This window comes from Hyla sarda, chromosome 2, assembly GCF_029499605.1.
Source record: "Hyla sarda isolate aHylSar1 chromosome 2, aHylSar1.hap1, whole genome shotgun sequence".
Lineage (NCBI taxonomy): Eukaryota > Metazoa > Chordata > Amphibia > Anura > Hylidae > Hyla > Hyla sarda.
Window position 1 is genome coordinate 304,888,248 of NC_079190.1, and position 22,804 is coordinate 304,911,051.

At 44.3% G+C, this 22,804-nt stretch overlaps 1 protein-coding gene across 7 annotated transcripts in view; it reads right to left on the reverse strand.

The window, feature by feature from the left end:
* The window catches only part of LOC130356311 (troponin T, cardiac muscle isoforms-like), a 190,942-nt gene that overhangs the window by 126,261 nt on the left and 41,877 nt on the right, over positions 1-22,804 (reverse strand). For 6 of the 7 annotated variants that reach the window (XM_056557625.1, XM_056557623.1, XM_056557622.1 and 3 more), the window contains one exon: positions 13,226-13,293. The gene's annotated coding sequence lies outside the window, so the exon portion shown is untranslated. Of the gene's footprint in view, positions 1-13,225; positions 13,294-13,415; positions 13,512-22,804 lie in introns of all 7 variants that reach the window. The other variant, XM_056557624.1, reaches the window with a different exon arrangement.

Consider the following 22,804-nt stretch of genomic DNA (forward strand, 5'->3'; position numbering starts at 1 on the left):
TACCACATATGTTTATTATTATTTAAACAGTTTTTTTTTTTTTTAAATGGGTAAAGGGGGGTGATTCTTAGTTTTATTAGGGAAGGGGTTAAATGAGCTTTATTAACTATTTTTACACACTTTTTTTTTTTTGCAGTATCACAGCCCCCTCTAGTGGCTATTACACTGCACACACTAATCTGCTACAGAGATCATTGTTGTGCACTGACACGGCAATGATCAGTGTTATCGGAGGTCGATTGCTCAAGCCTGGATTTCAGGCTTGAAGCAATCAACCACCGATCGGACACGATGGAGGCAGGTAAGGGAAACTCCGCTCGCGTTCTAGCTGATCGGGACATCACGATTTCACTGCGATGGTTCTTATCAGCCTGACTGAGCTGCCGGGAAACTTTTACTTTCATTTTGGATGCGGCGATCAACTTTGAATGCTGTGTCTAAAGGGTTAATAGCGCACAGCACAACGATCGGTGCCGCACTCTATTGGCCCAGGGTCCTGGCTTTCATTAGGCTCACCCATGAGACCCTCACAACCTTTATGGCTGAAGTAGAGCCATGATAAATACCAGACCTTTGACTTCAATACCCAATGAACCAGAGGATCCTCTCTTGCTCACTTCTTTCATTCACTCTTCTCACCCAAAAGATTTGTACAACTGCAGTTCCTCCTGGTGAACTTAGTACCAAAAACTTGTGCTAAGTGTTAGTGTCAGTGGAGACGAGTGTATACCCTAGCAGATGCCTTCTGTGATAAATGGAGGAAACAATATATCTGTACAATAAAGGCCCAGAATCAGTGGCGTTGCTATGGGGGTGCAGACAAGGATGCTTACCCTCTCCCACGAATCGAGGAGTCACTCACCGTCCTTGGGTAGGCCTCATACTTCTCCACCTTGGACTTAACCAGTGTTTATTTGCAAGTACCCATGGCCGTGGAAGACCAAAAAAGACGGCCTTCGTGACCCCCATGGGATTGTTCGAGTTCAAGAGTAAGCTGTTTGGGCTGTGCAATGCCCCTGCTACTTTCCAGAGGCTGATGGAGCGATGCTTGGGACATTTAAACTTCCAGAGTGTCCTACTGTACCTCGACGATGTAATCGTATACTCCAAGTCCAACCAGGAGCACCTGGGTCACCTGTCAGATGTCTTCCAAGTGTTGATTAAACATAGACTGAAGGTCAAGCCATCCAAGTGCCATCTGCTCAAGCCACAGGTACACTACCTTGGTCATGTTGTCAGCGCCTAGGGAGTCCAACCTAATCCTGACAAGGTGGAAATCGTCAAGAATTGGCCTACATTTGCTGCTTCATACCTCACTTCGCTTAGATTGCCGAGCTCCTCACATCTCTCCTACAAGGCACAACAAAGGAAAACTACAGTGGGAAGCTACCTGTGGAATGGACCAAGGAACAAGAAATAGCCTTCCAAGCCCTGAAGCACCTGCTGACAGAACCTCCCATCCTGGCATATCCAGACTAAACTCATTGCTCTCAGACAGTTCATTTCTAATATAGGCCCAGTCAAACAAATCCTCTCTGATAAAAGTATCGATTTTGGTGGAGCATGTAAAGATGTGCATATCTCCACAAACATTGACAGTAACCATGTAGGGAGATATCTTGCTGACCAAGACTGTAAATGGACATTCAACCCCCCCCCCCCCATATTGTTATCTCATGGGAACTTATATTTGGCATAGCCTGCAGGATCCTTGATTCTATTTTTCCTACAGCTGGGAACTTCAAGGCTCACCCATGATAAATGCCAGACCTTTGACTTCAATACCCAGTGAACCAAAGGATCCTCTCTTTCTCACTTTCACTCTTCTCACCCAAAAGGTTGGTACACTGACACTAACACTTAGCACAAGTTTTTGGTACTAAGTTCGCCAGGAGGAGCTGCAGTTGTACTAAAAACTTGTGCTAAGTGTCAGTGGAGACGAGTGTAAACCCTAGCAGATGCCTTCTGTGACAAATGGAGGAAACAATATATCTGTGCAATAAAGGCCCAGAATCAATGGCGTTGCTATGGGGGTGCAGACCGCACCAGGTGATACCCGCATATGGGGTGACACCACCAAGCGGGAAGTAATCCCACAATGGAGTCACCCCATCCATCCGTCGCTGCCTAAATACAGCAGTGTTTCCCAAGCAATACACATCCAGCTGTTGCAAAACTGCAACTCCCTGGATGCCCAAACAGCCAAAGGCTGCCATACACTCAGCGATCACGGCCTGCCTGCTCAGCCCCTCCCCCTGCTGGTCATGTGATCTCAGACTTACACGGAGGCCTGCAGGGATCAGAGGAAAGACCACGGTGCAGTAGAACGTAGGATTATTGCATGGCTCATAAGAGAATAAACACTGTGCCCTGGCCCCTGCCATTCCTCACTAGGAATGTGAGGGGGTATTATTGTATATGGGGGCAATGTGGGGTGCAATATTATGTATGGAGGCCATGTGAGGAGGCATTATAATGTAAAGGGGCAATGTAAAGGTGCATTATAATGTATGGGGGCAATGTGAAGGGGCATTATTATATATGGTGGCAATGTGAGGGGCCATTATAATGTATGGGAGCAATGTGAGGGGGCATTATTATATATGGCAGCAATGTGAGGAGCCATTATAATGTATGGGGGCAATGTGAGGGGCATTATTATATGTGGCGGCAATGTGAGGGGGCATTATTATATGTGGCAGCAATGTGAGGGGGTATTATGTATGAGGACAATGTGTGGGCCTAATACTATACAGGGCACAGAAGGGACTACTATATGGGCCAGTGTAATACAAATAGGGGGTTTGTATGAAGTTGAGGACTTTGCTTTAACAAAGAGCCTAAAATGTTTGTCTGGTAGATTCAGTAAAGACGAGTTGTGGTCGTAAGACATCATCATGATGACAGATGGAGAAGAGAAAAGTGAACAACCCAGTTAGTATGTCTCTGTAATCACTTATATGGTCTGCAGCACCTGTGTACAGCTCAAATCTACTTCTATATATGGGTCTTTTATATATTGGCTTTTATTCAATAACAATATAGCAGTATTAATCAGTGGTAATGGTAGTGGTCATGGTGTGACGGAATTATATGTCCCTTTTACAGTGGTGTTATTAGTGATACTGCCCTGTGTATATTGGCTTTTCCCCCCTTACAGTATGGTGGTATTATTTAGCCACTGCAGAATTAAAGGAAATCTGTCACCAGTGTCACCTGCACTAACCTGTCGGTACAGTGCCCCAAGCCGGGCCTGAGCTATAGCTTAACGGAGAAGATTACCGCAGGACAAGGTAAGTAAGTACCTTTGTCATCAGTGTCACCTGCACTATCTGTCCGTACAGACAGGTTAGTGCAGGTGACACTGGTGACAGATTTCCTTTAATTTGTTGTCCTGGAGTGGCAATATTATTTTATCTTTCTAAGCCAGATAATAAGATAAAATCCAGCTTGTGCCACAGTGAGGGGTGGGGTGTGGGGCGGACGGCAGACTACAAGCTGTGTAAGGGGCCCCAAAATTTCTGATGGCAGCCTGAGCTGGAGATATCCTCCTGCTGTGGGAGCCTAAAACACACAGAAGAAGTATTTAGGATCCTGTTATATGAGGGGGGGGGGGGGGGGGGGAGGCATAGGCATGCACACGGGGTGTGCACACCCTAATCCAGGAGCAGACTGACCGGCCGGTCCGATCGGACGTCATCCAAAGGCCCAGCCGGGTTAAGGGCCCGCAGCCGCTACTGAGGATCCGGGACACTCATCCCAGATCCCCAGCAGACAGCGCTGCCTTCTCCAGTATGTGCGATACAAGCACACACAGGAGAGGGCGTCCCCTCTGTCTCAGCCGTATCTGCAGCTTACACAGAGGAGACGTGACCTCTGCCCCAACGCAGTACAGGCGCTGATAACGTCACTCATCAGCGCCTGTACTGTGGATGGGAGAACACACGGGCCCTGCTGCTGAGGAGATTTCTGCATGTGATATCAGGTGAGCATCACTTTTTAAATTTTTTAACTCTGCCTATACCTATGGGGAAAGGAGGGGGCAACTCTGCCTATACCTATGGGGAAAGGGAGGGGGAACTCTGCCTATACCTATGGGGAAAGGGAGGGGGAACTCTGCCTATACCTATGGGGAAAGGGAGTAACTCTGCCTATACCTATGGGGAAGGGGGGTAACTCTGCCTATACCCATGGGGAAAGGGGGGGGGTAACTCTGCTTATACCTATGGGATTGGGGAACGGGTAACTCTGCCTATACCTATGGGGAAAGGGGGGGGGGGAACTCTGCCTATACCTATGGGGAAAGGGAAGGGGGAACTCTGCCTATACCTATGGGGAAGCGGGGGTAACTCTGCTTATACCTATGGGATTGGGGAACGGGTAACTGCTTATACCTATGGGATTGGGGAACAGGTAACTCTGCCTATACCTATGGGGAAAGGGGGGGGGAACTCTGCCTATACCTATGAGGAAAGGGGGGGGGTAACTCTGGCTTTACCTATGGGGAAAGGGGGGGGACTCTGCCTATACCTATGGGGAAAGGGAGGGGGGGGGGGACTCTGCCTATACCTATGGGGAAAGGGAGGGGGGGGAACTCTGCCTTTACATATGGGGAAAGGGGGTGGAATTCTGCTTATACCAATGGGGAAGGGGGGGGGGGGTAACTGCCTACACCTATGGGGAAAGGGGAAGGGGGGTAACTCTGCCTATATTTATGGGGAAAGGGGGAGGGGGGTATTTCTGCCTTTATCTATAGGGAAAGGGGGGGCACTCTGCCTTTATCTATAGGGAAAGGGGGGGGCACTCTGCCTATACCTATGGGGAAAGGGAGGGGACAACTCTGCCTATAACTATGGGGAAAGGGAGGGGGAACTCTGCCTATACCTATGGGGAAGCGGGGGTAACTCTGCCTATACCCATAGGGAAGGGGGGGGTAACTCTGCTTATACCTATGAGATTGGGGAACAGGTAACTCTGCCTATACCTATGGGGAAAGGGGGGAACTCTGCCTATATCTATGGGGAAAGGGAGGGGGGAACTCTGCCTATACCTATGGGGAAAGGGAGGGGGAACTCTGCCTATACCTATGGGGAAGCGGGGGTAACTGCCTATACCTATGGGGAAAGGGGGGGGGGTAACTCTGCTTATACCTATGGGATTGGGGAACGGGTAACTCTGCCTATACCTATGGGGAAAGGGGGGGGGGTAACTCTGCCTATACCAATGGGGAAAAGGGGGGGTGGTTACTCTGCCTATACCTACGGGGAAAGGGGGGGGGAGGAGACTCTGCTGCCTATGCCTAAGGAGAAAGGGGGGTTAACTCGGGCCTAAAAAAGGTATTACAAGATACTGCAACTACAGATGATTTTGCATTTTGCATCACTGGACTAATACGGCTACTCCTAACTACGTTACGTGAGGGGGGGGGGGGCTGGGGAGCATGTAGGGTCCTATAATGTGGGGGGCTGGGGAGTAAGTGGAGTACTGTTTTGTGAGGGGGGAAGGGGCTGCTGGGGAGTAAGTGGAGTACTGTTATGTGAGGGGGAAGGGGCTGCTGGGGAGTAAGTGGAGTACTGTTATGTAAGGTGGGACTGTTTGCTTTAGATCCTTATTGAGACTTTTTGGACCTAGTCCCTCACAGACTGTCTGCTCCCTCTTATGCTTGGTAGTGTGGTTTGCTTGCTGCTATAGTTTTTTTTTTAAGATATACATTATATTTATTATTAGTCAAATACCGCAAGCAGCGCAAAGAGTGGGACCGGATAACTACTAGTCAGGTGACAGCTCTGCCCTTTCCCCTTCTGTCACTGCCCAGCCTGTCCTGTGATGGTTAGTATAAAGACTTGTCCCCCTCTCCCAGTGTATATATAGAGACTTGGGTCAGCTGCAGTCCTAGTTAGTTAAAAGCTAACTACAACTCCCAGCACGCCTTGAAACAGCCAAATGCTTTGCAGCTGGCCAAAAACTAGTAGTTTTGGGTCAGCTGCAGACCATTTTTTATCTCCTTAACGACGCAGGACATATATTTATGTCCTCCGCCGGCTCCTGTGATATGCCGCTGGGTCACGCGGTGTCCCCGCGTCATATCGGGTCGGTCCCGGCGGCTATCAACGGCTGGGGACCCGCGACTAATACAGGACATCACCGATCGCGGAGATGCCCTGTATTAACCCTTCAGACGCGGCGATCAAAGCTGCCCGCCGCGTCTGAAGTGAAAGTATCCCGGCTGCTCAGTCGGGCTGTACGGGACCACCGCGGTGAAATCGCGGCATCCCGAACAGCTTACAGGACACCGTGAGGGCCCTTACCTGCCTCCTCGGTGTCCGATCGATGAATGACTGCTCCGTGCCTGAGATCCAGGCAGGAGCAGTCCAGCACCGATAACACTGATCACAGGCGTGTTAATACATGCCAGTGATCAGCATGAGAGATCAGTGTGTGCAGTGTTATAGGTCCCTATGGGACCTATAACACTGCAAAAAAAAGTTTTAAAAAAAAGTGTTAATAAAGGTCATTTAACCCCTTCCCTAATAAAAGTTTGAATCACCCCCCTTTTCCCATAAAAAAAAAATAAAACAGTGTAAATAAAAACAAAATAAACATATGTGGTATCGCCGCGTGCGTAAATGTCCGAATCTCATTAATTAAACCGCACGGTCAATGGCGTACCGCAAAAAAATTCCAAAGTCCAAAAAAGCATATTTTTGGTCACTTTTTATACCATTAAAAAATGAATAAAAAGTGATCAAAAAGTCCGATCAAAAAATCGTACCGATAAAAACTTCAAATCACGGCGCAAAAAATGAGTCCTCATACCGCCCTGTACGTGGAAAAATAAAAAAGTTATAGGGGTCAGAAGATGACATTTTTAAACGTATAAAATTTCCTACATGTAGTTATGATTGCAACAAAATCAAACCTATATAAGTAGGGTATCATTTTAACCGTATGGACCTACAGAATAATGATAAGGTGTCATTTTTACCGAAATATGCACTGCGTAGAAACGGAAGCCCCCAAAAGTTACAAAATGGTGTTTTTTCTTCGATTTTGTCGCATTTCGCCGTGAATTTTTGGGTAAAATGACTAATGTCTAGATAGACATGATAGTGATAGATGAGAGAGAGAGATATGATATAGATATGTGGTAGCCCTTGGGGGGTGTATGGTAGTTGGGGTGTTTCGGTAAATGAGGGGTTAATGTTAACCCTATAGTTCGTGACGCCAGGCTGAGGGCTAGTATGCTGAGGTAATTCTCCGGCCTATCGCCGCCCTTCCCAGTAACGATAGGTGTATATACAAAATGACTGAAGGCCCACAAGGTACTTGAACAAACTTTACTGAAAGGCTTGCGGTACATCCAATGCACAATAACAGTCTCAGGAATACAGTCTCTATATAGTGCAATGACAGTTGTTGCGGACCTTGACTTTTAGATACAGTCTCTGAATTTAGGGTAATATTTGCAGATCCGTCCGGATTTAGGGGATAGATAAGGTCCGGTGATCATGCAGAGTGCTTAGGGATTGATACACTCTCAATTTAGAATCGATCAGCCGTTGCCGCAAGGCTCGGGCCTAATTCACTGCGGGAGACAGCTGTACAGGTCCTTCCTCATCAGGAGCGCAGGAGCAAAGAGAGAGAGAGCAATGGCCACCGCTCCCTTATATGGGCAGGGGCAGGGCCGTTTTGGATTGGTCCCAGTAACTGTCACTCACCGTTACAAGGAGTGATGGGTAGAATATGTCAAAGGGACCTCCAAAGGTCCTAAAGCAAAAACCATAGAGTTTTCCTGATCACGTGACCCGCAGGTCCTGCTACGCTGTATACAGGTAATTAACTATTTATAGACATTTATACAATCATATTTACATGCATCCTAAATAAACCATTAGCTCAATAACTATATAGATGAGAGGTGACCAGGGGTGAACTAGACAATGGGGACCCCGACGTCCTAGGGACTCTGGCAAAGTGGACCCACATACGCAGGTACCGGATAGGATACGGTACCGGGACACCACAGATATGATAGATAGCTGAGAGAGATATGATATAGATGAGAGAGATAGATATGACATAGATAGATGATAGATATGAGATACATATGAGATAGATGAGAGAGATAGATAAGATATAGATAGATATGAAATAAATAGATATGATATAGATATATGAGAGAAATATGAGATAGAAATAAAATAGATAGATATGAGATAGATATGATATACATAGATGAGAGAGATATGAGATAGATATGATATAGATAGATGAGAGAAATATGAGATAGATATGAAATAGATAGATATGATATAGATAGATGAGAGAGATAGATATGAAATAGATAGATATGATAGATAGATAGATTTGAGATAGATAGATATGAGATAGATAGGATATAGATATGATATAGATAGATGAGAGAAATAGATAGATGATAGATGTGAGATAGATAGGAAATATATAGATATGAGATAGATATAATATAGATAGATGAGAGAGAGATATGAAATAGATAGATATGATAGATAGATTTGAGCTAGGTAGATGAGAGAGATATTATATAGATAGATATGAGATAGATATAATATACAGTACAGACCAAAAGTTTGGACACACCTCATTCGGAGTTTTTTTTATTTTCATGACTATGAAAATTGTAGATTCACACTGAAGGAATCAAAACTATGAATTAACACATGTGGAATTATATACATAACAAAAAAGTGTGAAAATATGTCATATTCTAGGTTCTTCAAAGTAGCCCCCTTTTGCTTTGATTACTGCTTTGCACACTCTTGGCATTCTCTTGATGAGCTTCAAGAAGTAGTCACCTGAAATGGTCTTCCAACAGTCTTGAAGGAGTTCCCAGAGATGCTTAGCACTTGTTGGCCCTTTTTGCCTTCACTCTGCGGTCCAGCTCACCCCAAACCATCTTGATTGGGTTCAGGTCCGGTGACTGTGGAGGCCAGGTCATCTGGCGCAGCACCCCATCACTCTCCTTCTTGGTCAAATAGCCCTTACACAGCCTGGAGGTGTGTTTGGGGTCATTGTCCTGTTGAAAAATAAATGATGGTCCAACTAAATGCAAACCGGATGGAATAGCATGCCGCTGCAAGATGCTGTGGTAGCCATGCTGGTTCAGTATGCCTTCAATTTTGAATAAATCCCAGACAGTGTCATAAGCAAAGCCCCCCCACACCATCACACCTCCTCCTCCACACCAGCACACCTGTGAAGTGAAAACCATTTCAGGTGACTACCTCTTGAATCTCAACAAGAGAATGCCAAGAGTGTGCAAAGCAGTAATCAAAGCAAAAGGGGGCTACTTTGAAAAACCTAGAATATGACATATTTTCAGTTGTTTCACACTTTTTTGTTATGTATATAATTCCACATGTGTTAATTCATAGTTTTGATGCCTTCAGTGCGAATCTACAATTTTCTTAGTCAAGAAAATAAAGAAAACTCTGAATGAAAAGGTGTGTCCAGACTTTTGGTCTGTACTGTAGATAGATGAGAGAAATAGATAGACGATAGATATGATAGATGTGAGATAGATATGAAATAGATAGGTATGAGATAGATATGAGATAGATAGATAGATATAGATAGATATAGATAGATATGAGATAGGTAGATAGAAATTAGATAAATAGGTAGATAGAGATATAAGATAGATGAGATATGAGATAGATAGATATGATATAGATAGATATGAGGAGACCTGCATCCTGGACACTCACATTCACTTGCCATAGAATAGCCCCACAGAACGCCCAGCACACAAACAGTTAAAGGGGTACTCGGGTGGAAAATATATATTTTTTTAATCAACTGGTGCCAGAAAGTTACACAAATTTGTAAATTACTTATATTAAAAAAAATCTTTATCCTTCCAGTACATATTAGCGGCTGTATATTACAGAGAAAGTTCTTTTGTTTTTTGATTTTTTTTCTGTTCACAGTGCTCTCTGCTGACACCTCTGTCTGTATCAGGAACTGTCCAGAGCAGCTGAGGTTTGCTATGGGGATTTGCTCCCGTTCTGGACAGTTCCTGATAGAGAAAGGGGTGCCAGCAGAGATCGCCGTGGACAGGAAAAAAAAAAAAAAAAAATCCAAAAAGAAAATAACTTTCTCCGTAGTATATAGCAGCTAATAAGTACTGGAAGTCATTTACAGATCTGTTTAACTTTCTGGCACCAGTTGATTAAAAAGAAAATATTTTCCACCGGAGTACCCCTTTACTGCTGCTCAGCGTGACATGTGAGGGGGTGGGGAAGAAACCATACAGCTGTAGGGAGATAATGTAGGTAGAAATACTCACTGATTATTTGATAAGCACAGCCATGGACAGGAGTCAGCTCTCCCAGCCGCTGTCCTGAGCAGTCCCTGCAGAGCATTGCACTATGGGAGAGATTTATCAAAACCTGTGCAGAGGAAGAGTGGTGCAGTTGCCCATAGAAACCAATCAGATTGCTTCTTTCATTTTTAGAGAGGCCTGGTAAAAATGAAAGATGCGATCTGATTGGTTGCTATGGGCAACTGCACCACTCTTCCTCTAGACATGTTTTGATAAATCTCCCCCTATGTTCTTTTGACGTCCCACACAGCGCTGCTCTACAATGCTGTCCACAGTTTGGTAGGACAGGTCTCAGCTTATGTAGATTTGGGACAAATTAAAGGAATTGGGAGAAATCGCTAATGATGTATCCATTACCACTGCAATAAAGTTACTAGGAATCTGTGTATAACAACAGAAGCTGATTTCTTGTGTAAACCAAAAGTTCTAGGAAAAGTTGCAAATTTTAAACTGAAACAAATCCTGCCACAAATTAACCCACTTTTTCTTTTCAAAAAAAGCTTAAATCAAACATAACCCCAAGATGCTGGGCGTGCTGCCTACAAATTATTTTACTACCACACACTGAAATGAAAATACTGTATAAGGTTTAGGTGGCTACGAAGTAGTTACCGGAAGAAGTTTAATTTTTTAAATATTTTGTTTCAGATAGACAACATGATGTTACAGAAAGTGGACAATCACTATTTGAGTTGGTGGTTTATGGTTTCAAGTGCAGTGAGATACAGAAAAATCAAGACAAAGTATTTTCAGCTGCATTGAGATGTGAAGAACTCATTTCACATGTGAGGCAGTCTCTGCAGAGTGCCGAAACCAGACTGTAAGGGTCTATTCGCATGGCGGAAATTTTGCAAGCGGAATTCCTTCTCAAATTAGAGCCCATAGACTTCTATGAGATTCCGCACTCCTATTCAACATTCTGAAATTCTGCTTGCGGAATTTCTGCACATATTCTGTGTGATTATTCTGCACATATTCAGAAGTGTGAATGGGAGTGCGGAATCTCATAGAAGTCTACAGGCTTTAAGGGTCAATTAACACGGCAGAATTTCTGCTTGCGGAACTCCCCTTGCAGAATTCCGCCTCACGTGAAAGCCCAAAAGACTTCTATGGGATTCCACACTCCCATTCACACTTCTGAATTTCCGCATGCAGAATTTCCGCACAAAAAGCAAGAAACCCCCCAAGGGTCTATTCACACGGCAGAATTTCCACTCATTCACCCCAATTCCGCTTCCGCTTGTGTGGATTTTGTGCTGAATTGGTGTGGAATCCAAGAGGAAATTCTTCAGAAGTGTGAATGGGAGTGTGGACTCCTATAGAAGTATATTGGGCTTTCATTTGAGGAGGAAGTCCGCTTGAGGAAATTCTGCTGTGTGAATGGGGCCTAAGGGGGAGATTTATCAAAACCTGTGCAGAGAAAATGTTGTCCAGTTGCCCATAGCAACCAATCAGATTGCTTCTTTCATTTTTCACAGGCATTTAAAAAAGTGAAAGAAGCGAGCTGATTGGTTGCTATGGGCAACTCAGCAACTTTTCCTTTGGACAGGTTTTGATAAATCTCCCCCAAGGGTCTATTCACACAGCAGAATTTCCTCAAGCGGACTTCTATAGGAGTCCACACTCCCATTCACATTTCTGCAGAATTTCCGCTTGGATTCCACAGTAATTCAGCACAAAATCCACACAAGCGGAAGCAGAATTGGGGCGGATGAGCGGAAATTCTGCCATGTGAATAGACCCTTAGGGTCTATTCACATGGTGGAATTCCACCTCAAATGAAGGCCCATTACACTTCGGTGGGATTCTGCACTCCCGTTGACTATTCGGAATTTTCGCTTGTGCAAGCGTATTTTACTGCAGATTTTCAGCTGCTTATTTTCTACAGCTTTTTTTCTGCTGCTTATTTTATGCTGGTAAGTCAATGATAAAATAAGCAGCAGAAATTGAAAATCAGCAGATCAGCAGCGGAAAATCAGCACAAAAATCCGCTCGTGTGAATGAGCCCTAAGAGTTTAAAGATAAACAGGAGATTATAGACAGGTGGATAGTTAGAGATGTATTTTCTTACAGTGCTGGGTTACACCCACTTGCTTTAAAGAAACATATCAGAAGAATGAGAGAGATTGAATTAGTTAAGAGGGTATTAAAAACTGGAGAGAAGGACGAGGTATAATGAAATAGAATCACATATGTAGGTGGTAGTCTAAGAAGAAGAAAAAAAAAGCCCAAGACTGTTCTTATTCTGTAAATCAACGAAATTGTGCAGCCGTTGGCTGTCCGGGAATGCTGGGTGTTGTGGTTTTGCAACATCTGGAGGTCCGCAGGTTGTAGACCACTGTCCTATATTTTACATTGCACGGATCCCTCAACATACGATGGTTTCAACAAACGATGGTTCATTTGGAACGGATTACCATTGTATGTTGAGGGACCACTGTATTTTGGTCAGTATTTTGAGGCAAAAAAATTTATGGGTTCAAAACTCTGAAAAAATCTGCAAAGGTTTCTATCAGGCTATGTTCACACGCCATAATTTCTGCACGGAATTCTGCATGGATTTATAGCCAATACACTTCGATGGGATTCTGCTGTCCTAGTCACATAGCAGAATTTCTGCTGCAGGAATTCCTTTGAAGTGAATTGGCTAGAAATGAATGCAGAATTTTTCTGTAGAATTCTATAATTCCGAGCACAAATTCTGCAGTGTGAACCTAGCCTTATAGTTTTTTCTGTGTCGGTTGCATTCCTGGTATTAGTTAAAAATACTGACAATAATTTCAACTACAATACTGATCAAATACTGTGTGTAAACCCAGCCTTGTAGACTAAGTTAATAATAAGCATAACATGAGACCTTACCTGTACAAGTTGTGTAGCTCAACTGAAGTGCCAAAAATGGAACACGTAGAAGATCCAGTTCTTATATTCTGAGTGGGGACAAAGACATGAGAAGAGACATAGTGATAACATACGCCATACTTTGCTTGGATTGGCTTGATGTTTCTATTCCTGGTTATCATTCAACCTCTTCAGAATTCCAAGTACTCACCATATAAGTAGACAGTGGAAGAAACTAATTGTCAAAGATAAAAACAGCACAAAGAATCTATGGCACCAGGTTTACCTAATATGGAATTCCTATGCCCTACAAAACAATAGCACAAACAGCTGCTCAGAATACATGATGGAGGACATGTATCATTATTTGTGTATGGTAGAAGCAATTTACCCCTTTTCCCGAATTCTAAATTATGTGCAGAAGCGCTAAATTTATCAATCAAGTGCAATGAGCTTCATAAATTGCGGGAAAATATAGTCATCTCCTCAATCCACTCTTTGGAAAATAGAATCAATGATTTAGAGCATCTCGCTAAGTTAAGTCCAAGATGGCTTATATTTGCGCAAAAAAACAGCTCTTGCGGCAACATTTTTGGTGTAAAAAAAAAGTACACAGTTAATAAATCCATGCATACTATAGATGTCACTCCAAGGTACCCCGATTAGGCCACATCTGGAGGACATGTTCTACCAAAACGTGCGCAAAAAAATACACACAAAACAGGGGTAAAATCCTTGATACATGTCCCCCGATATGTGTTAAAAATGCAGATTCGATACACACTATAGCACAGAATCTGTGTTAGGCTGGGTTCACGCCACGTTTTTCAAATACGGTAATCGTATACGGTTTTCCACAAAAAAATGTATACGACCGTATCCGAAACCGTATGCATAGAGAATGCATTGTAAACCGTATTCCAAATGTTGTGTACGGTTGCATCCGTTTTGCCTCGGATACGGTTTTGCCGATTTTTCAACCGTAGGCAAAAACGCTGTCGACCACGTTTTTGCCTCTGGTTGGAAAACCGTATGCGAACCGTATGCGGTTCTTTTAACATGGTTGTCTATGAGAACCGTACACAGAATTTCAGAATACGGTTGCACACGGTTTTTCTAATCTGTTTTTGGAGTTGACACATGCGCAGATTGGAATTTCAATAGAACAATAGTAACTTTATTAAATGGCTGGAAAACTAATTCCAACAAAATAGCAAAACCGTTGGCAAAAACTGATGCAAACGGATAGAACCGTACGGGGAAAAACCGTATACGTTTTAATTTGGAGTCATACGGTTGTATACGGCTTTTGCAATACGTTTTTTTAGCGGAAAACCGTATACGATAACCGTATTTGAAAAACGTGGTGTGAACCCAGCCTTATCATGGCTCTGTTTAAGCCCTCAGTAAGGCTCTTTTGGCAGAATTTATCACCGCTTTTACCCTGTGTTTGTGGTGTAAATTTGTTGCACAGTTTCTCTCAGTTGCTGATTTAGGTTTTTCATTGGAACTTTTAAAGCTTTTTCAAAAATTGCGGCGCCATGCCATAGTCTCGTTAACTTTTTGCAGTCATGAATTTATCATGTGCAATTGTCCCTCAGTTTGTTGCAATTCTACACCAGCCCAGACTTGACTTACAAAACTGGATGTGGACAGCATTATTAAAAAGTTTCATATTTTGGCGCATGGGTTAAAAAGTCGCTGAAAAATGAGCAGAGGAGGTACCATACAAAGTGGAGTACTGAGGTAAGAAATGCGATCAGCACTATGGGGGAGACTTATCAATTTTGCCTGTTGACAGTTTCTTTTCACCCCTTTTTTTTTTTTTTCACTTTGGTTTTCGTGGACATGCACCAAATTTATCATTTGGTGCACGTTGTTAGTAATTTGGGCTCAAATGTTGAAATCAGCTGTTCACAGCGCCTTTTACACAGAACTTACCACCACAGAGGACGCGTATTTTACCCTGCAGAGCAGCCATTTCGGAGTCCCTCCTGCAGTATATCAGCAAGCGACGTGAGTTATTTTCTTTTGTGGGGTTTATAGCCACCATGTGAAATGGATTTTATTTTCAAATTTTCAAGTTTTTTTTTGTTACTTTAGTGCAGTGGTCTTCAACCTGCGGACCTCCAGATGTTGCAAAACTACAATTCCCAGCATGCCCGGACAGCCGTTGGCTGTCCGGGCATGCTGGAAGTTGTAGTTTTGCAACATCTGGAGGTCCGCAGGTTGGAGACCACTGCTTTAGTGCTTACCTTTCCTGAACCCGTGTGGCCATGTCCAATGCTGGCTCAACGGAGGGTGAAGGTCCCTCAGAGACAACAATGTCGCAGGATAGTATTGAGCAGCCCTGGAGGCGTTGCTGCTTTCACAAAAAAAAAAATTTTAATGTATTTTGACACCTTTACATTTTCTGACATTGCTAAGTGTGTTTTCCATGTGCAAAATTTCTTGCGCCCAAAAAACAGGATTTGCGCCAAAATTGCGCCAAAGATCAATTGGTGCAAATGATGAATTACTGACTAAAGTTAAAATCATGATGATCGTGTGATTTTGAGATAGTTGTAAAAATGACAGTGGAGAAGATGTGCCAAACTTTGGCGCAAAAAGACACTGCACCAAAGTATTGCACCAAAGTTCCGTGAAAAAATGCATAAATTCTTTGATAAATACCCCCCTATATCTATCACATGCCCTGCATCATTTTATACATTTGGTGCAGGTACACAGTTTCCTCACCACATATTAACCTGTGGCTTAACTAGAATAACGTAATCTCCTTTTATATATTTGTACCGAAGAATCATAGATACTAGTTTTTAATTTGAAGGGTTTGGAGCAAGTTTTAAATACAATTTTAGAAAAAAAAATTTGATTTATGTTTATTTTTCAAAGAATGGAGATTAGAAATGAAACTGGGCTTACAGTTATTTAAATTACCACAGTGGGCATGTAAAAAGGTGGAAAATTAAGAAATGTGGATTTTGAGGACCAGATTCATGTAAGGCATTTACGCTTTAAGGGTAGAGTCACAGGTACCATATTTTGCAGCGTATTTGCTGCAGTGTGTTTTCCTACCCATTGAAGTCAATGAGTAGCAACATCAACTAGAGAAAATAAGCAGCAAAATGCGCAGCAAAATATGGCATATGTGACCCTACCCTAAAGAGGAACAATGGGGGAGATTTATGATTGCCTTCCTGACATTTAAAGGGGACCTTTCATCAAAAAAACTTAATATAATATAGATTAATGTATGCAGAATAACTTTTCAATAGCATGTTATTAAAAAATGTGCTTCTTTCTATTTAATTTTCCACTTTGAAAAATGACCACTAGAGGTCTCCCTACCAGTCCTTTTTTTTTTTTTTTTTTTTTTTTTTTTTTATAGATTTCAGACTCGTGCTGGAGTCCTAAATCTCAGACTGCAGCCGGGACACAGACAAACTCCCTGACAGGGAGCAGTGCTGAGTTTGTCTGTGTCCCGGCTGCAGTCTGAGATTTAGGACTCCAGCACGAGTCTGAAATCTATAAAAAAGGATTGGTAGGGAGACCTCTAGTGGTCATTTTTCAAAGTGGAAAATTAAATAGAAAGAAGCACATTTTTTAATAACATGCTATTGGAAAGCTATTCTGCATACATTAATCTATACTATATCAAAAGTTGTTTTGATGAAAGGTACCCTTTAATTGGCTGAAATTTTGCACTTTAATTTTTTGCACAAAAAATGTGTGCAATTTCTGAACTGTGGCAAAAGTGATTGTTTAAGGATAGGTTTCCACACAGGTTTTTTTTCTGGTGTTTTTTTTAAACTGCCACTGCAGTTTTTGAGCAAAAGTCAGAAGTGTATCCAGTATGAAGGAGAAGTATAATTCCTCACTTTACATTTCCCATTCCTTCTGAATACACTTCTGGCTTTGGCTCAAAAACTGCAGTGGCAGTATTCCAAAAACTGCCAGAAAAAAAACCTGTGTGGAAACCTAGCCAGATGCAGTGCTTCATTCTTGACTTTGCAAAGGACAAGATTTATTAAAGGGGTATTCCAGGCAAAAACATCTTATCTCCTATCCAAAGGATAGGGGATAAGGTGTCTGATCGTGGGGAGCCCGCTGCTGGGACCCCCCGCAATCTCCCTGCAGAACCCGCATTTCCAGTTTCGGAAACCTCGGAGACGCAGCTCCGCATAGAATGCAGGTGCTGCAGGGAGATCATGGGGGGCCCCAGCAGTGGGCCCCTCACGATCAGACACCTTATCCCCTATCCTTTGGATAGGGGATAAGATGTTTTTGCCCGGAATACCCCTTTAACTGTGTCTTTTTTTAAAAGGCGAAAAAATATTGCGCAAACGTTAAAATAAAATGCAAATTCGAACCCCCTCTGCCTTGCCTTAGAAAAACAACATCCTACAGCAAGTTCTGAGGTGATTTTTCATTTGTGCAAAATTTATCAAAGCAAAACAAAAAAAAAAAAGGCTGCGAAGTGGCTGCACACACATATTGATAAATCCCCATAATCCTTAAATGAGCACTGCCTGATCCAAAAACATTTTATAAGATGTACATTTTAGCAAAATATTAACCTTTCTAATATACTTTTTATTTTATTTATTTTACTTTATTTCCTTTTTGTAGAAATCATGGCTTATACAATCATGGCTTTGTCCAAGCTGAAGCACAGGCATGGACAAAACCCAGTAAGGCTGGGTTCACACTACGTTTTCTCCCATACAGGAGCGCATACGGCAGGGGGGAGCTAAAACCTCGCGCTCCCGTATGCCTTCGTATGCGCTCTCGTGTGTCATTCATTTCAATGAGCCGGCCAGAGTGAAACATTCGGTCGGCTCATTTTTGCGCCGTATGCGATTTTCCCCCGGACCTAAAACTGTGGTCAACCACGGTTTGAGGTCCGGTCGTAAAAGCGCATAAGGCGCAAAAATGAGCCGACCGGACCGAACGTTTCACTCCGGCCGGCTCATTGAAATGAATGACACACGGGAGCGCATACGAAGGCATACGGGAGCGCGAGGTTTTAGGTCCCCCCTGCCGTATGCGCTCCCGTATGGGAGAAAACGTAGTGTGAACCCACCCTAAGTGAGGGTGGGCTAGCATTCCAGCTGTCACACCCCCTCCCATAGGCTAGAATTGATGGGGCGGAGTAAGACGTCACACGGGGCGGAGCCGTGACGTCACAATGCTCCGACCCAGTGATCGCCAGTCATCAGACCCAGAGCGAACATGAATCGGCAATGGATCAGTGAGAAATTTAAAACTCCTGTGCCAGACACCATTGATTAGAGAGTACAGTGGTCCCTCAAGTTACAATATGAATTGGTTCCAGGACGACCATTGTATGTTGAAACCATTGTATGTTGAGACCATAACTCTATGGAAACCTGGTCATTGGTTCTGAAGCCACCAAAATGTCATCCAAAAATAGGAAAAAGTGAGGATTAAATAGAAATAAGTAGATAACTAATACAGATAAAGCAAATCCTTACATATATAAGTAAGGAAGAGCTGCTGGGAGCTGTAATAATGTTTATGTCAGTGTTTCCCATCCAGGGTGCCTCCAGCTTTTGCAAAACTACAATTTTCAGCATGCCTGGACAGCCAAAGGCTGTCCAGGCATGCTGGGAGCTATAGTTTTGCAACAGCTGGAGGCACCCTGGTTTGGAAAGACTGGTCTATATAGAGGACAGGAGCTTCTTCAGGGTCCTGTACAGTACACGCAAAAAGAAGCCCCCCTTACATGTGTCCAAAGGAGCAGCTAACTATGGCATAGGTAAAGAGTAATACAGAACATGTAGTACCTCACTGTATTGTAGGGAGGCGCTACCAGACAGTCAGTGCATGCACTTTAGTAGTACAGGTGTAAATTTCCATTCTGATTGGTTGGTTCTTCCGGCCATTGACATGTTTTGCAGATCTGGACTGTCCGTAGCATTGTATGTTGAATCTGGTTTCAAGTTACAATGGTCCAGAAAAGACCACTGTATGTTGAAACTATTGTATGTTGAGGCCATTGTAAGTTGAGGGATCACTGTACTACCACCACCACTGCTGTATGCTGGCTACTACAACTCCCATTTATCTGCCTCTGCCTGCTGTCTACTACATCTCCCACCAGTCCGCCACTGCCTGCTGTCCGCTGGCATCTATAACTTCCACCAGTCAACTAGGGATCGACCGATATAGATTTTTTAGGGCCGATGTCGAACATCTGTGGACTTTCAGGGGTGGTGCGGGGCAACGGGGCATTATCGGCAATGTAATTGCCAATACCGATAACGGCTGATAGCAGTCAGGGACCCGCCGGTAATGGCGGACATCCGTGATCGCGCGGATGTCTGCTATTAACCCCTCAGATGCCGTGATCAATACAGATCACGGCATCTGCAGCATTGCGGTCACTAAAAAGGATGATCGGATCGAACGCAGGGCTGCCGCGGCGATCTGATCATCCAGAACGGCAGACAGAGGTCCCCTCACCTGCCTCCGCTGCCTTCCACAGGTCTTCTGCTCTGGTCTGCGATCGAGCAGGTAATCTTTCATTTTAGCGTCAATCACTCTCCTCGTGTGATACTCTACCAAGACATTGTTGATTTTATTTTTAAAGGGGTCCTCTGGTGGAAAACTTATTTTATTATTTTTTTTAACTCAACTGGTGCCAGAAATTTAAACTTTAAAATGTAATCACTTCTATAAAAAATCTTAATCCTTCCAGTACTTATTAGCTGCTGAATACTACAGAGGAAATTCTTTTCTTTTTTGAACACAGTGCTTTCTGCTGAATTATGACCACAGTGCTCTCTCCTGACATCTCTGCCCATAGCAGCATATGTTTGCTATGGGGATTTTCTCCTACTCTGGACAGTTCTTAAAATGGACAGAGGTGTCAGCAGAGAGCACCGAGGAAAGGATCACTGAGGAAATAATTTCCTCTGTAGTATTCATTAGCTAATAAGTACTGGAAGGATTAAGATTTTTAATAGAAGTAAATTACAAATCTGTTTAACTTTCTGGCACCAGTTGATTTAAAAAAAAGTTTTTCCTTTTAACTGGCAATGGGTGCGAATGTGGCCCCCCATACACAAATGCCTATATGGCACACTTCGAAGAACAATTTGTCTATAACAATGAGCTCTTCATGAAACATAGTTACATAGTTAGTACGGTTGAAAAAAGACCTACGTCCATCTAGTTCAACCAGGGAATTGAAGGGTAGGGGTGTGGCGCGATATTGGGGAAGGGATGGGATTTTATATTTCTTCATAAGCATTAATTTTATTTTGGTTGGGGAATGAGTGTTCAGTAGAACGAGTAGGGAGAAGTGTGCAATCACTCTTGGCTTTGTGACACCCGACTCAGATGGTTCTAATAATGTAAGTTTATAGGACCACCTTGGTCTTATAGACACAGTGCTGGCATCTCTCCCCGCTTCCCATGATATGTCAAAATTTGCATTATTTTTAGAAGGGTCATACATTTCTTAACCTCCCCAGGACCAAGGGCGTACAGGTACGTCCTCGGGCCCTGGGACTTAAGTATCAGGGGCGTACCTGTACGCCCTGGTCCCGTTAATGGGACTTAAACCATTCTCACAAACGGAGAACGCTTTAAACCCGGTGGGTCATGACTACTACGGGCAGCCAGGACCAATGGCTAATGCCGAGCACTGCTGATTGGGCCGATGCCAGGCATTAAAGGGTACCTCTCATCAAATAAACTTTTGATATATTTTAGATGAATGCATGTTAATGAAAAATATGCTTCTTTCTATTGTATTTTTCCCGATCAGTCCCGTCAGCAAGCATTTCTGACTCATGCTGGAATCCTAAACACTCAGAGCTGCCAGCCTGCTTTGTTCACAGCCAAACAGGCTGTGAACAAAGCAGGCTGGCAGCTCTGAGTGTTCTCCTTTGTGAACAAAGCAGACTGGCAGCTCGTAGTGTTTAGGACTCCAGCATGAGTCTGAAATGCTTGCTGCCAGGACTGGTAGGGAGACCCCTAGGGTCATTTCTTCAAAGTGGAAAATTAAATAGAAAGAAGCATATTTTTTTAATAACATGCAATTGTAAAGTTATTCTGCATACATTAATCTATAATATATCAAAAGTTCTTTTGATGAGAGGTACCCTTTAACCCTTTAGACGCACTGATTAATGAGGGCGCCACCTGTGGCCTTAATTATAATACTGATGGCCCTGCGAAGAATGACATACAAAGTTATTACTGTGCTTTGCCCTGTGCCAGTCCCCGCAGTATGCTCTAGCCGCGCATATTGAGAGAGTTCCTGCACTAGCAGGAACTGACAAGAGTGACTGTAATGTAAGTCTGTCAGCGTATGCTGGGACTTGAGCTGCTCCATTCTGCACTGTTTCACAGTTACATCTGATCTGTGCTGCCCTATGCTGTTTTCTTCTTACTAAGTGTCCTTTTCTCTGCAGGAAAATAGGAGACACTCAGTAAGGAGGAGGTCAGATGTAACTAAATACATGTCTGATCCCCTCATAGATACAGACCAGCACTTGAAGCTCTTCACAGGCACAAGACAGGGACCACTGGGCAGTGTCAATAGGCACACTGAGCCAATGAGGAGCAGGCTCATCACATGAAATGTGCCAGCTGACTTCTATTGACTCCTCCCAGCAGCCCCGCGCCTGCAGTTCCCTGAATCATGCTGGATCCCCGGGAGTGAAGAAAGGAAAGGCTGCCCTGTTCCCTCAGCACTGCAGTGAGCCCCCAGCAGAGACCTGAGCTGCCCTCCAGCAGAGACCTGTACAGCCTTCCCTGCCCCTTCAGCACTGCAGTGAACCCTCCAGCAGAGACCTGTACAGCACCTTACAGCTACCAGCTCTGTACTCTCTTCCCCCCCCAGCTCTGTACTCTCTCCCCCCCCAGCTCTGTACTCTCTCCCCCCCCCAGCTCTGTACTCTCTCCCCCCTCCCAGCTCTGTACTCTCTCCCCCCCCCCCAGCTCTGTACTCTCTCTCCCCCCCCAGCTCTGTACTCTCTCTCCCCCCCCAGCTCTGTACTCTCTCTCCCCCCCCAGCTCTGTACTCTCTCTCCCCCCCCAGCTCTGTACTCTCTCTCCCCCCCCAGCTCTGTACTCTCTCTCCCCCCCCAGCTCTGTACTCTCTCTCCCCCCCCAGCTCTATACTCTCTCTCCCCCCCAGCTCTATACTCTCTCTCCCCCCCCCCAGCTCTGTACTCTCTCTCCCCCCCCCCAGCTCTGTACTCTCTCCCCCCCCAGCTCTGTACTCTCTCCCCCCCCAGCTCTGTACTCTCTCCCCCCCCAGCTCTGTACTCTCTCCCCCCCCCAGCTCTGTACTCTCCCCCCCCAGCTCTGTACTCTCCCCCCCCCCCAGCTCTGTACTCTCCCCCCCCCCAGCTCTGTACTCTCCCCCCCCCAGCTCTGTACTCTCCCCCCCCCCCAGCTCTGTACTCTCCCCCCCCCAGCTCTGTACTCTCCCCCCCCAGCTCTGTACTCTCCCCCCCCAGCTCTGTACTCTCCCCCCCCCAGCTCTGTACTCTCCCCCCCCAGCTCTGTACTCTCCCCCCCCCCAGCTCTGTACTCTCCCCCCCCCACAGCTCTGTACCC